This window comes from Lampris incognitus, chromosome 13 (genome assembly GCF_029633865.1).
Source record: "Lampris incognitus isolate fLamInc1 chromosome 13, fLamInc1.hap2, whole genome shotgun sequence".
NCBI classification, from domain to species: domain Eukaryota; kingdom Metazoa; phylum Chordata; class Actinopteri; order Lampriformes; family Lampridae; genus Lampris; species Lampris incognitus.
In genome coordinates, this window is record NC_079223.1 from 49,002,245 (window position 1) to 49,015,717 (window position 13,473).

The 13,473-nt window shown below is 46.3% G+C and overlaps 1 protein-coding gene across 1 annotated transcript in view; it reads left to right on the plus strand.

Annotated features, from left to right (window-relative positions):
• Positions 1–13,473, plus strand: part of pdzd8 (PDZ domain containing 8) — a 108,097-nt gene that overhangs the window by 89,264 nt on the left and 5,360 nt on the right. The gene's annotated exons all lie outside the window — the stretch shown is intronic.

The following is a 13,473-nucleotide window of genomic DNA, read 5'->3' on the forward strand; positions in this document are numbered from 1 at the left end:
CTCAGTGTAACAGAACCCCCTCAGTGTAACTAACTACCTCCTCAGTGTAACAGTACCCCCTCAGTGTAACAGTACCTCCTCAGTGTAACAGTACCCCCTCAGTGTAACAGTACCCCCTCAGTGTAACAGTACCGCCTCAGTGTAACTACCTCCTCAGTGTAACAGTACCCCCTCAGTGTAACAGTACCCCCTCAGTGTAACAGTACCACCTCAGTGTAACAGTACCTCCTCAGTGTAACAGTACCGCCTCAGTGTAACAGTGCCCCTTCAGTGTAACAGTACCACCACGGTGTAACAGTACCCCCTCAGTGTAACAGTACCCCTTCAGTGTAACAGTGCCCCTTCAGTGTAACAGTACCACCACGGTGTAACAGTACCTCCTCAGTGTAACAGTACCCCCTCAGTGTAAAAGTACCCCCTCGGTGTAACAGTACCCCCTCGGTGTAACAGTACCCCCTCAGTGTAACAGTACCTCCTCAGTGTAACAGTACCCCTTCAGTGTAACAGTGCCTTCTCAGTGTAACAGTACCACCTCAGTGTAACAGTACCTCCTCAGTGTAACAGTACCACCTCAGTGTAACAGTACCTCCTCAGTGTAACAGTACCACCTCAGTGTAACAGTACCTTCCCAGTGTAACAGTACCTCCTTAGTGTAACAGTACCACCTCAGTGTAACAGTACCTCCTCAGTGTAACAGTACCACCTCAGTGTAACAGTACCTCCTCAGTGTAACAGTACCACCTCAGTGTAACAGTACCTCCTCAGTGTAACAGTACCACCTCAGTGTAACAGTACCTCCTCAGTGTAACAGTACCACCTCAGTGTAACAGTACCTCCCCAGTGTAACAGTACCACCTCAGTGTAACAGTACCTCCTCAGTGTAACAGTACCACCTCAGTGTAACAGTAGCCCCTCAGGGTAGTTTTTTTGGAACCTCGACAAAGGTGGTACCAGAAAAGTGGTAACGGTTACCACAATGCCGGTACTTTCCAGTAATGGAAAATGAAAAAAGGGCGAGTCGTGCTGAGCCGTTACCATGTAGGGGAAGAGGGGCATAAGATGGCTGCTCTACATTGATAATGAGGTAATTCACAAGTGCAAAACAAGCGAACGTGGAACTCGTGTCAAACCCGTCTTAAGTGCTGCAGTTTGTTCAAGTTCCTATTTCTTCACTTTTTAAATGTACTTACAGCCACTCTGTCATGATTGGACTCATTTGTGTTGTTGCCTGCTCTGGTCCTGCTTATCTGACTCAAGACAGCGAGGAGCAGCTCCAAGGTCTGCACTTCCTGTTTTGACTTCAGGAATAACAAAGTGTTCTCGCAGCACACAGCTACCTTATCTCATCTGACTGCAGTCGTACGCCAGCAGCCACCGCCTGTCACACAACACCGGGCAGATAATACTCTTAACCAGAGGCAGCGCTATTAAGAGGCTAGAAATATCTATATCTATCTATCTATCTATCTATCTATCTATCTATCTATCTATCTATCTATCTATCTATCTATCTATCTCTGTCTATCTGTCTATCTGTCTGTCTGTCTGTCTGTCTGTCTGTCTGTCTGTGATTAAAAGAATAATCCAACATGTGAACGGACTACACCCACTCCACCCTGCTGCACTCTCTTCTTCACCTCTCTTCTTCACTCCCCGTTACTTTGGACAATTGACCCCAAGTATTTAAACTCATCCCTCATCCACCTTCGTCACCTCTACTCCTTGCATCATCACCACTCCGCTGTCCTCCCTCTCATTCACACATATGTACTCCGTCTCGCTCCTACTGACGTTCATCTTTCAACAGACATTAAGCAAACTTGTTTTTTTTTTTTACAAACAGTAATTCTTAATAAACATATGTCCTTGTCTGAATGACCTTGTACAATTTAAGAAGGCCATTCAGACAAGGACATATGTTTATTAAATGTTTATTAAGAATTACTGTTTTTATGAAGAAAATAATCCTGTGTTATCGATCATTTAGGAATTGTGATTGACTTATAATTTTGTGTTTTGCCTTCAACACACATTAAGCAAAACCCTCCACCTGCTCCCTACTCTCACTACAGATCACAGTGTCATCTGCAAACATCACAGTCCATGGAGACTCCTGCCTACTCAGTACACCTCCCTCCCTTCTCTCCATCATATCAGCCAGCTCCCTCCCTCTACCAGCCATAGTGCCAACATTCAGACTCCCAACTCTCACCGCCACAGTCCTACCCTTCCTCCTCCCCCACTGCCGCTGGACATGCCTTCCCCCTCCCCTACTCCTTTGCCTAACCGTAGCATAGTTTCTACTGGCACCCTGCTGGCCACCAGTACCGGTGGCGGTCATTGGTAATCTGGGCCTTGACCGATCCGGTATGGAAATCTGATTTATTTTCTGCAGATGTCATTTGACAAAGGTTTTACGCCGGATGCCCTGCCTGACGCAACCCTCCCCATTTATCCGGGCTTGGGACCGGCACTAAGAATGCACTGGGTTGAGCATCCTCAGTGGCTGGGTCAGAGGAGTAGGCTAGAAAGTCAGTCGAGGTGAAGTTGTAAACTGACCTAAATTGACCGTAAGCTGCAAGACTTTTGGACCTGAACAGACAGGTGAACGGACTGGTCCTTTGCATTGCAACCCGTTCCCATTCCCAGGTCGTTAAATACCGACGCTATGTTACGCCCCATGGCGTCTGATACCGATGCACAAGGCACATTAAAAAAGCATGCAGATATTGATGTATTTAGCATATTTTAGCAGGTACTGTAGAGACACATTTTGGGATTGTTTTTAATGTCAGACACGTTGCATTCCAACAATTTCCTGGTGAGACCTGAAAGATCATATACATTCATATACGTTCACTGAGTGTAGAATAGAGTCAACATTTATTGCAAGAACTGTAAAAATGCATTTTAATGCTGAAACTATCTTAAAATATTGCATTTTCCACTGAGAATAAAATGAATGTAAGCCATTTTTTTAACTTCTTGCAGACAGGAACTTGACAGTCACATGATGTGGACGCAGGCTACAAGTTGACATGTTGATAAGAGACGCCCTTTTTGCAGACAGGAACTTGACAGTCATGACGTGGACGCAGGCTACAAGTTGACTTGTTGATAAGAGCCTTCCTTTTTGCAGACAGGAACTTGACAGTCATGACGTGGACACAGGCTACAAGTTGACATGTTGATAAGAGACGTCCTTTTTGCAGACAGGAACTTGACAGTCTTGACGTGGACACAGGCTACAAGTTGACATGTTGATAAGAGACGTCCTTTTTGCGGACAGAAACTTGACAGTTATGACGTGGACGCAGGCTACAAGCTGACATGTTGATAAGAGACGTCCTTTTTGCCGACAGAAACTTGACAGTCACATGATGTGGACGCAGGCTACAAGTTGACATGTTGATAAGAGACGCCCTTTTTGCAGACAGGAACTTGACAGTCATGACGTGGACGCAGGCTACAAGTTGACATGTTGATAAGAGCCTTCCTTTTTGCAGACAGGAACTTGACAGTCATGACGTGGACACAGGCTACAAGTTGACATGTTGATAAGAGATGTCCTTTTTGCAGACAGGAACTTGACAGTCTTGACGTGGACACAGGCTACAAGTTGACATGTTGATAAGAGACGTCCTTTTTGCAGACAGGAACTTGACAGTCTTGACGTGGACACAGGCTACAAGTTGACATGTTGATAAGAGACGTCCTTTTTGCGGACAGAAACTTGACAGTTATGACGTGGACGCAGGCTACAAGCTGACATGTTGATAAGAGACGTCCTTTTTGCCGACAGAAACTTGACAGTCACATGACGTGGACGCAGGCTACAAGTTGACATGTTGATAAGAGACGTCCTTTTTGCAGACAGGAACTTGACAGTCTTGACGTGGACACAGGCTACAAGTTGACATGTTGATAAGAGACGTCCTTTTTGCAGACAGGAACTTGACAGTCTTGACGTGGACACAGGCTACAAGTTGACATGTTGATAAGAGACGTCCTTTTTGCAGACAGGAACTTGACAGTCTTGACATGGACACAGGCTACAAGTTGACATGTTGATAAGAGACGTCCTTTTTGCAGACAGAAACTTGACAGTTATGACGTGGTTTGCAGAAACGTAATACCCCAACATGTTGTTGTGGCGACGGGGTTGATGAGGAAAATACTGCCTGGCGTTAAAGCATCTTATGACTCCACAGTCGGGTTAATGTTGGCGTGTATGGATGGACGGGGCAGATGGATGGGGCAGATGGACGGGGCAGATGGATGGGGCAGATGCTCTGGGCATCGAATATTGCCATCAGTGGGTTTACATTGAAGTTAGCTGAAAGCCCGGTGCGTCTCATACAGACGCTAAAGGATGCCTTCTTGTGCGTCGGTGTCAGACGCCGAAGGGCGAGACCAAGCCTTGGCGTTGATGAGCTGAGTGAGAATGGGTTTCCTTTGAGGTGGAGGGAAACAACGCAATGACAAAAAAACTTAATATGCGCTCAAACACAATCGCACAACAAGCCTATGAAAGACACATCATATTATCATTGGCCGTTAAGACCAGAAAGTTGGGGGCATCTAAGTAGCGTGGCGGTCTATTCCATTGCATACCAACATGGGGATCACCGGTTTGAATCCCCGTGTTACCCTGGGCTTGGTCGGACGTCCCTACACACACAATTGGCCATGTCTGCGGGTGGGAAGTCGGAAGTGGGTGTGTGTCCTGGTCACTGCAGTAGCGCTTCCTCTGGTCGGTCAGGGCACCTGTTGGGGGGGGGAACTGGGGGGAATAGGGTGATCCTCCCACGCGCTACATCCCCCTGGTGAAACTCCTCACTGTCAGGGGAAAAGAAGCCGCTGGTGACTCCACATGTATGGGAGGAGGCATGTGGTAGTCTGCAGCCCTCCCCGGATCAGCAGAGGGGGTGGAGCAGAGACCGGGACGGCTCAGAAGAGTGGGGTGATTGGCAAGGTACAATTGGGGATAGAAAGGGGGGGGAATCCAACAAAAAAAGGAGCAGAAAAGCGTACCACTTCTTGCAGAATACAGTTGCTGTCCCGGCCGAGTAAATAAATAAAGTCCCCAGGGAAGAGGCACCTAAATGAGTCACGATTCAGCGCCAAAGATTCAAACAGTGGCGGGTCAGTTGGCAGAGCGTTTCAAGTGGGGTATAAATAATTTGTCTTTACACTCAGCAAGGAAAGCTTATTTAGTTTAAAACAACATTTTATTTTCTTTAAACTTTTACTGCAATGTTTTGCACATTTAGCGTCCCCCTACCTGATGCCCTCGCACCACCTCGGCTCGTAACACGAAGCTTAGCGTTCCTAAACATCAGGCCTTTGGCAGGAAAACCATTTTTAATTAATGAATTTATCACCAAGCACAATCTCAGTGTTATGTTTTTAACTGACACTTGGACAGACCAAGGTAACAGTGCAACTGTTCTTACTGAGTCAACCCCTCTAAACTTCAGTTCTGTGAGCGAAACCAAACAGCATAAGAAAGGAGGTGGAGTTGCCATTTGGTTTAATGACTCGCTCCAATGCAAGAAGATATCCTATGGAAATGTTGCTTCTTTTGAATATGTGGTTCTTCAGCTGAATTCCTCTCCATGAGTTACATTTCTAGATATCTACAGGCCACCCAGATACAATGCAAACTTTTTTTATGACTTAACGGAGCTGCTGTCTATAATCTGTATTGAATTTGACAGTGTAGTTATTGCTGGTGATTTAAACAGCCATGCTGACAACCCCCAGGACAGAGGAACTAAGAACTGTGTTGTGTTCTTGATAACTGCGGACCGACTCAGCATGCGACGGAGCCCACACACAACAAGGGGCACACTCCAGACTTCATTATCTCCAAGGGTCTGAACATTTCTAAGGTTGTGGTGACTGACGTCGCTTTCTCCGATCGTTCCTGTGTTGTCTTTGAGACTAGTATCTCCCTGCACACAAATGCTCAAACAGAGGTCATCCAAAAATGGCATATCACTGAAAGCACCAGTGAAATATTTATTCAGGCTTTCTCTTCCACACTCACCCTCTCTCAGGTCTCAGTTAATGAGATTGTAGATCATTTTAATTCTAAAATTACAGATGTTATCGATGCCACTGCACTTGCTAAGGTGAAGGGGGTCTCTGGTAAGAAAAGATCTCCATGGAGTGTTGTAAAGCTGAACGCAGGTGGCAAAAAAAACCCTTACTGTTCATTATGACATCTATAACGCGAGACTGCGCATTTAGCATTTGAAGCTGAGACATGCAAGGCGGTCCTATCATTGCCAAAAACAATAATAGTGTATGTGTCTTGTTTGCTACTGGCAACAGGCTAACAAACCGTGCTGTGGCAGTGGCCTCTGAATTTCCATCTACCAGGGCCTGCAATGAATGTGCCGCCTCCTTTAATGACAAAACTCAGAAAATTAGACAGGCAGTCAGTGCCTCGGTACTAGGTACAGGACATGTGTTGTCCCTGTGTCCACCTAAAATAGATTCAAATAGCATGACACAATTTGATCCCATCAACCATAAAAACTTGGGGGACATTATACAACATCTGAAATCATCTTCCTGCTGCCTTGATATTCTACCAACAGGCTTTTTCAAGAATGTTTCTAATTGCATGGCCTCATATGTTCTAAAGCTGCAGTCATCAAGCCACTCTCAAAAAAGAATAATCTCGACACTTCACTAATGAACAATTCTTCGTCTTCGTCTTAAAGTGGCTGGGTTACTAATGAACAATTATAGGCCCACATCAAACCTCCCATTTCTAAGTAAAATCATTGAAAAAGCCGTTTTCCAGCAACTGAACAACTTCTTGGCTCTAAACAACAGTTTTTGATGTCTTCCAGTCAGGGTTTTAACCACACCACAGCACCGAGACTGTTCTTCATAAGGTCTTTAATAACACCGGCTTAAACACAGGCAGCGGCAGAATGTCAGTCTTGGTATTATTGCATATCAATGCTGCATTTGACACAGTCGACCGCGACATATTATTAGACCAACTGGAAAACTGGGTGGGACTTTCTGTCACAGAACTAAACTGGCTTGAATCCTACTTAAAGGACAGGGACTACTTTGTCTATAGTTTATTACAAATCTGAGTGGACAAAAATGACCTGTAGGTTTTTTTCTGGTAATGAATGAATTCAAACATATTGAAGACTGAACGCAGCCTGCGTTGCGTGGTCAGGCGTTAGTAATTTGAAACTACAATGCACTCGCCTATTTTGTGACAAATTTTCCTTTTGTTTTGCTGCGTTTTGACACCCCTTGGTTCCCCAAGGCTCCATTCTGGGGCCTCTTTTGTGTAACATCTATATGCTCCCACTAGTTCAGATTATGGAAAACAACAAAATGTTACTATTACTATGCAGACGGCACAGAGATTTACCTAACCACATCACTACGGGACTATGATCCCATACAAGCACTGACTAAGTGCATTAAATAAATCAATCATTGGGTGTCTCAGAATTTTCTTCAATTAAAAAAGGATAAAACTGAAGTAATTGTTTTGGAGCCAAGGAAGAACGATTAAAAGTCAGCGCTCATATATTGAGCCCCAAGAAGAAAAATAAAATTCTGAGTACAACCTTTGGTATGCCTCTGTGACACATTTGATTAAATAACGTCTCAGGATTAATTCTGTCAAATAACTTTGAGGCATTAAATACATATGCACAGCAGTTTTGGCTTTTGTATTTAGTTACTATTTCCTTTAGGGCAAAAATAAACATCTGTGCCATCTTTACACTTAAAACCCAACTGATTATCATTGATAAGAATGTATTACATTTCTAGCCTTTTCAGCACAGAGGCCGTTGCCATGGTTACCACGCGAGGCATTTACCCATGGACCGTTTGTCTGCCTGTCTATTCACATGAGCGCGTTGAGATCCCGCGGAGGCAAGCGGATACGCCGGCGGAGTCTCGCTTACGGTCTGAAGAGACCGTTATTTCACGCGTACCGCTGCTCGGTTCCCATGCCATGTGGGCTCGGATTCTGACAGTACAGAGATGATTCACTTCTGTTAGTGGCAATTTCTGAAAATGGACTGTTTTGTCCTTGGCTGTAACCCTGTAAAACTAATTTTTACATCCAGGAACAATACAGTAGTGCTCTGTCGTTTGTCTTCTTCTGTCCTTTGGCTCCTCTGTCTCCAACCTTCTCTCTCTTACCGTTGTATCTGTTGAACCCAACCCCGTGACATCACAGGTCACAGTACTGCAAGATGGTGGCACCCCTGCCATGAAAGAGATAACGGGGCTTCTTTTGTTCTTTCATTTATATGTTAACATTTGTCGTGTTTGTTGCAGAATTGTTGATTAGAGTGGAAATATACTTAGTGAATCATCTTAAACTGATCGACTGCTTCATGCCAGCTGTAAGACGATAATAAAGTCAGCCTTCTGTCACCCGAAGAATATATCAAGAGCTAAAGGATTTATGTCTCAGCAGGATTTGGAAAAACTTCTCCATGCATTTACCTTCAGTTGACTGGACTTCTGTAACGGTGTCTTTACAGGTCTTTCTACAAAAAAAAAAATCAATCAAACAGCTGCAGCTAATTCAGAATGCTGCTGCTTGAGTCCTTATTAAGACCACAAAGGATCACATCCCTCCAGTTCTGACGTCGTTACACTGGCTTCCTGTCCATCACAGACATGATTTGAAAACTCGTCTCTTGGTTTATAAAGCACTGGATGGTTTAGGGCCAAAATACATTTCTGCTCTTCTGCTGCACTATGAACCATCCAGACCACTCAGATCGTCTGGGGGAGGTCTGCTTTCTGTCCCCAAAGTCAAAACTAAACATGGAGAGGCAGCTTTCAGTTTTTATGCGCCACATATCTGGAACAAACTCCCGGAAAGCTGCAGGTCTGCTGCAGTTCTTTTAAATCAAGACTGAAGTCCTTCCTGTTTGCTGCTGCCTTTTATTCAATAAAACTTGAAGCTTTTGATTATCATCTTACGCTGCCCTGTAACTTTTACCCTATCTTATTGGTATTTGTTTTTTTTACTACTTTTATTAATCCCCGCGGGGCGATTCTTTCTCTGCAGTAATTTAAAAGCCTTTTTAAGAATTTATGTGGCTTTTACATTTTGTCTTAATGCCTTTTGTGTAAAGCACTTTGACCCGCCTTGTTGCTGAAATGTGCTGTACAAATAACTTTGCCCTCCTTGCCTGTGAGCAGCAGGAAAAGTGTATTTCCTGTATGATGAACTCTAACTGAGTGGCTGCATGATGGATAGTGGCAGAACGGAGTGGGCCGCTTTGTGTTTGAATGCTGCCTTTCTCTTTTAAAAGGCTGAGAAAGATGTGGATTGTACATCATTTTCTATTGCGTCACAGAACGTTTTTACCTCGCTGTACCAGAAGTGGCGCTCCATAGTATTATTTTCCTGGTGTGTGGTATATTTATTTACTCCTCTACCCTGCAATCCGCCGAATCTCCTTTTTAAAATTACTCGTGGTATGCATATATTGATGTATGTATATGGGGGTGTGTTATGTGTGCTACATTAGCTGTTAGCGTGCAGCTAGTACAGGATGTATTGGTGTACAGAGGGTCTTTTTTGGTGGGGGTGGGGTATGCGGTAAATGCTACTTCCTGTAGGCTCGTTAGGGTTGTTCTGGTCTGGCTGCAAAATGGTGAAATCAGGTTAAACCGGGAGCCGCACGAGAGTTTTGAGTTGTAAGTGAACTCCAGATGGAAACCGGTGCTGCTCTGGGCAGGAAAAATGCCCCGCTCGTTAGCACCACCCTGGCTCGTTTCGACCAAGACATTCTCATGAAACAAGAATGTAAACTTGGTTTATGTAGCACATGGTGTATGTGGAAATGCAGCCTGCTGTGTCAGAGTACACAGATAAACAGTTGGCAGTGATCAAAGAAGACAAAAGGGCAAAGACGGGAGAAAGTGAATGGGATAAAGCAAATAGAAACACAGTTAAAAGTAAATGAATAAAATGGATTAAAGGAAATATAAAATAAGGAAACACGCTGACATGACAGAGCCCACCATTGATCGACAGCAGATTAGCAGCTGTTAGAAAGCGGAGGGTTGGGCTCCTCGGTGGAGACTCAAGTAAAAAGGTGTTTTTTGAGTAAGCGTTTAAAGGTTGTTCTTTAACTGTGTTCTCAGCTCAAATGGCCGACTGTTCCACAGCTCAGGACCTTAAACAAGCAGCGCCGCTTCACCACAGTCTTGGTTTGTGGTTTCTGAACAGTACAGAGAAGATGATCTGTGACTTGAGGTCTCTATCAGGATCATATTTATGTAACGCTTATTTAAAGATTTATAAATCATTACACTGTGATGGCCTGGCGGCCTGTCCAGGGTGTCTCCCCGCCTGCCGCCCAGTGACTGCTGGGATAGGCTCCAGCATCCCTGCCGCCCTGACAGCAGGGTAGGCTGTTTGGATAATGGATGGATGGATGGATAAATCATTAGAATAATCTTAAAATCTATTCTAGGGGGCGTCCGGGTAGCGTACTGGTCTATTCCCTTGCCTACCAACACGGGGATCAGTGGATCGAATCCCCGTGTTACCTCCGGCTTGGTCGGGCGTCCCTACAGACACAATTGGCCGTGTCTACAGGTGGGAAGCCGGATGTGGGTATGTGTCCTGGTCCCTGCACTAGCGCCTCCTCTGGTTGGTCGGGGGGGGCCTGGGGAGAATAGCGTGATCCTCCCATGTGCTACGTCCCCCTGGTGAAACTCCTCACTGTCAGGTGAAAAGAAGCAGCTGGTGACTCCACATGTATCAGAGGATGCATGTGGTGGTCTGCAGCCCAGAGGGGGTGGAGCAGAGCCCGGGATGGTTTGGAAGAGTGGGATGATTGGCCGGATACAATTGGGGAGAAAAAGGGGGGGAAATCCAAAAAAAACAACAACAAAAAACAAACAAAACAACACCAACAACTATTCCAGCACTAACTGGAATCCAACACATTATTTTGATGATGAGGTCAACTGAACGCAAAATATCTCTGTTTTTTATCACCGTCGACGAAAACTTCAGTTTTCTCTTGCAAGTGTTTTGTCACACACATATTGCTTTATGTCTGACAGACAATTTGTGGGGTTTACCACTGGGCGAAGACACTCGGGTGGAGCGGTTCCATCTGACTTCTGCTCCCGGTGTGGGGAGACGGCAGCGCGAGTTCACGTTGGCGGCGGCCTCACCCAGTACCGTCCATGCAGTGTCTTGATCCACGTCTGGGTTTTAGGTTTCGTCTCGGTTTGATGTCTGGGAGAGCCGGCGCTGGATCGGCTGGGAGAGCTCGGTCTGCTGTGCCTGGTGGGTCCGGGGACCACGGCCCTGCCTGGAGGAAGCGCCGCGAGGGCGGTCTGACAGGATGCGGAAGCGGGGCGGGGCTAAGCTAACCGCCAGCCCATGCAGACCGGCGGTTCCGACCGTCATCCTGGCTGGCGTTGGTTCCGTTGGACAGTGATGTTTTGTTTGGCTTGGATGTGTGCGTGTTAGTTTGGGTGTGTGTGTGTGTGTTCTTGTCTTTGTGTTGTGCTGCTGCGGCCTGGGGGAAACGGCGTTTCGTTTCATTTTACGTACACAAACGCATGAAGTGGAACGACAAAGAAAGTGCTGCTGGGCTGTCGTCAGCACCCGTCGGGGCTGTCGGTTGGCTTCCAGGGGACCGGCTCCTCTCCCCCTGCCTGCCAGTTTGTGTAGACCTCCCTCTTATTCATGCCCACCCTAACACAATAACAGCCTTCCAACACAACCATTAACAATGAAAGCGGGAGAAATTACAGTCATTCATCTCAGTCCCCTCATCATCTCAAAATTATTTCCTTTCTCAGGAAACCGGGTATCTCTCAACCCCCCCCCCCCATCTTCATCCTGTATCTCCTCCTCTTCTGTCCTCCCCGCCGCCTCACTATGTCCCCCCACATCTGACTTGTGATCTGATTAGTGGGGGCAGTTTTCCAGCAGCCCCGCTGCAGATTCGCTGCGTTGTGCGCCGCGCTGGTCGCCGTTGGAACAGCGGCGGGCACATTTTCTCGCAGCGTGACTGGAACCCGGCCTGCCTGACACGAAACAGGTTGTCTGGATCACAGCCGCTGTGTTGCGTACGTGACTCAAACCCAGTGCGGCGTGACAGTGATTGAAGCGGCTGGTAAGCTACAGGTGTAGAGAACTGGCCATAATTGTAGACCACTCTCCCCCCTCGCAAGCTGGTGCTGTCGGCTCGCTCTGTTACTGTAGTGTAGAATAGTTACTCGCCCAGTTACTCGCCACCTGGATGCTGCCCGGCATCCCCCTCGTCACGTTCAATGTTGTATTGTGTAAATTGTGTAAACACAACATCATTGCACGTTGTGCGTCTTGGGAGAGAGGTCCTCCTCTGTTGCTCTCCCCGAGGTTTCCTCCTGGTTTTTCTCCCCGTTAAAGGGTTTTAGGGAGTTCTTCCTTATCTGATGTGAGGGTCCGCGGACAGGATGTTGTGTTGCCGTAAAGCCCCCTGAGGCAGATTATAATTTGTGATAATGAGCTATACAAATAAGATCGACTTGACTCAGGAATGCTCACATTCTTAACCTTTCTGCTGTCTTCTGGGTCAAAATGAGCCATAACAGTGTGTAACAGCAGAGACAAGACTCGACATGAGCTCTTTTCACCCTGAAATGTCATGGCTTCTCCTACAGTCACCCCAACATTAGAAACACTGAAACCTTGTTTTGTTCATAGTTCCATGATGGCTGTACACCACGAGGGTACTAAGATTGTCTTGGGGTCATGTGTGACCCTAGGAGATGTGTGGGTCATGTGTTACCCTAAGACGTGTGTGGGTCATGTGTTACCCTAAGACGTGTGTGGGTCATGTGTGATCTTAGGACGTGTGTGGGTCATGTGTGACCCTAAGATGTGTGTGGGTCATGTGTGACCCTAAGACCTGTGTGTAGGTCATGTGTGACCCTAGGACGTGTGTGGGTCATGTGTGACCCTAGGACGTGTGTGGGTCATGTGTGACCCTAGGACGTGTGTGGGTCATGTGTGACCCTAGGACGTGTGTGGGTCATGTGTGACCCTAGGACGTGTCTGGGTCATGTGTGACCCTAGGACGTGTGTGGGTCATGTGTGACCCTAAGACGTGTCTGGGTCATGTGTGACCCTAAGACGTGTCTGGGTCATGTGTGACCCTAGGACGTGTGTGGGTCATGTGTGACCCTAAGACGTGTGTGGGTCATGTGTGACCCTATAAAAGTGAGTGGTGTCCACTGATGAAATGCAGTCTCTCTGCAGTGTGGAGAGTGAAAACCCAGATAGCCACACAGTTTGTGATGAATGACAGCTTGTTTCTTCGTGCAGAATAGATTTGGGGTTCAAAATTGAATTAAGTTGCTTTAATTTAGAGGTTTAATGAAGGCGGGTCATAAATGACCCTTCAGACAAGGGCAGTATACAGACAGCTCGGTGGTCGTCAG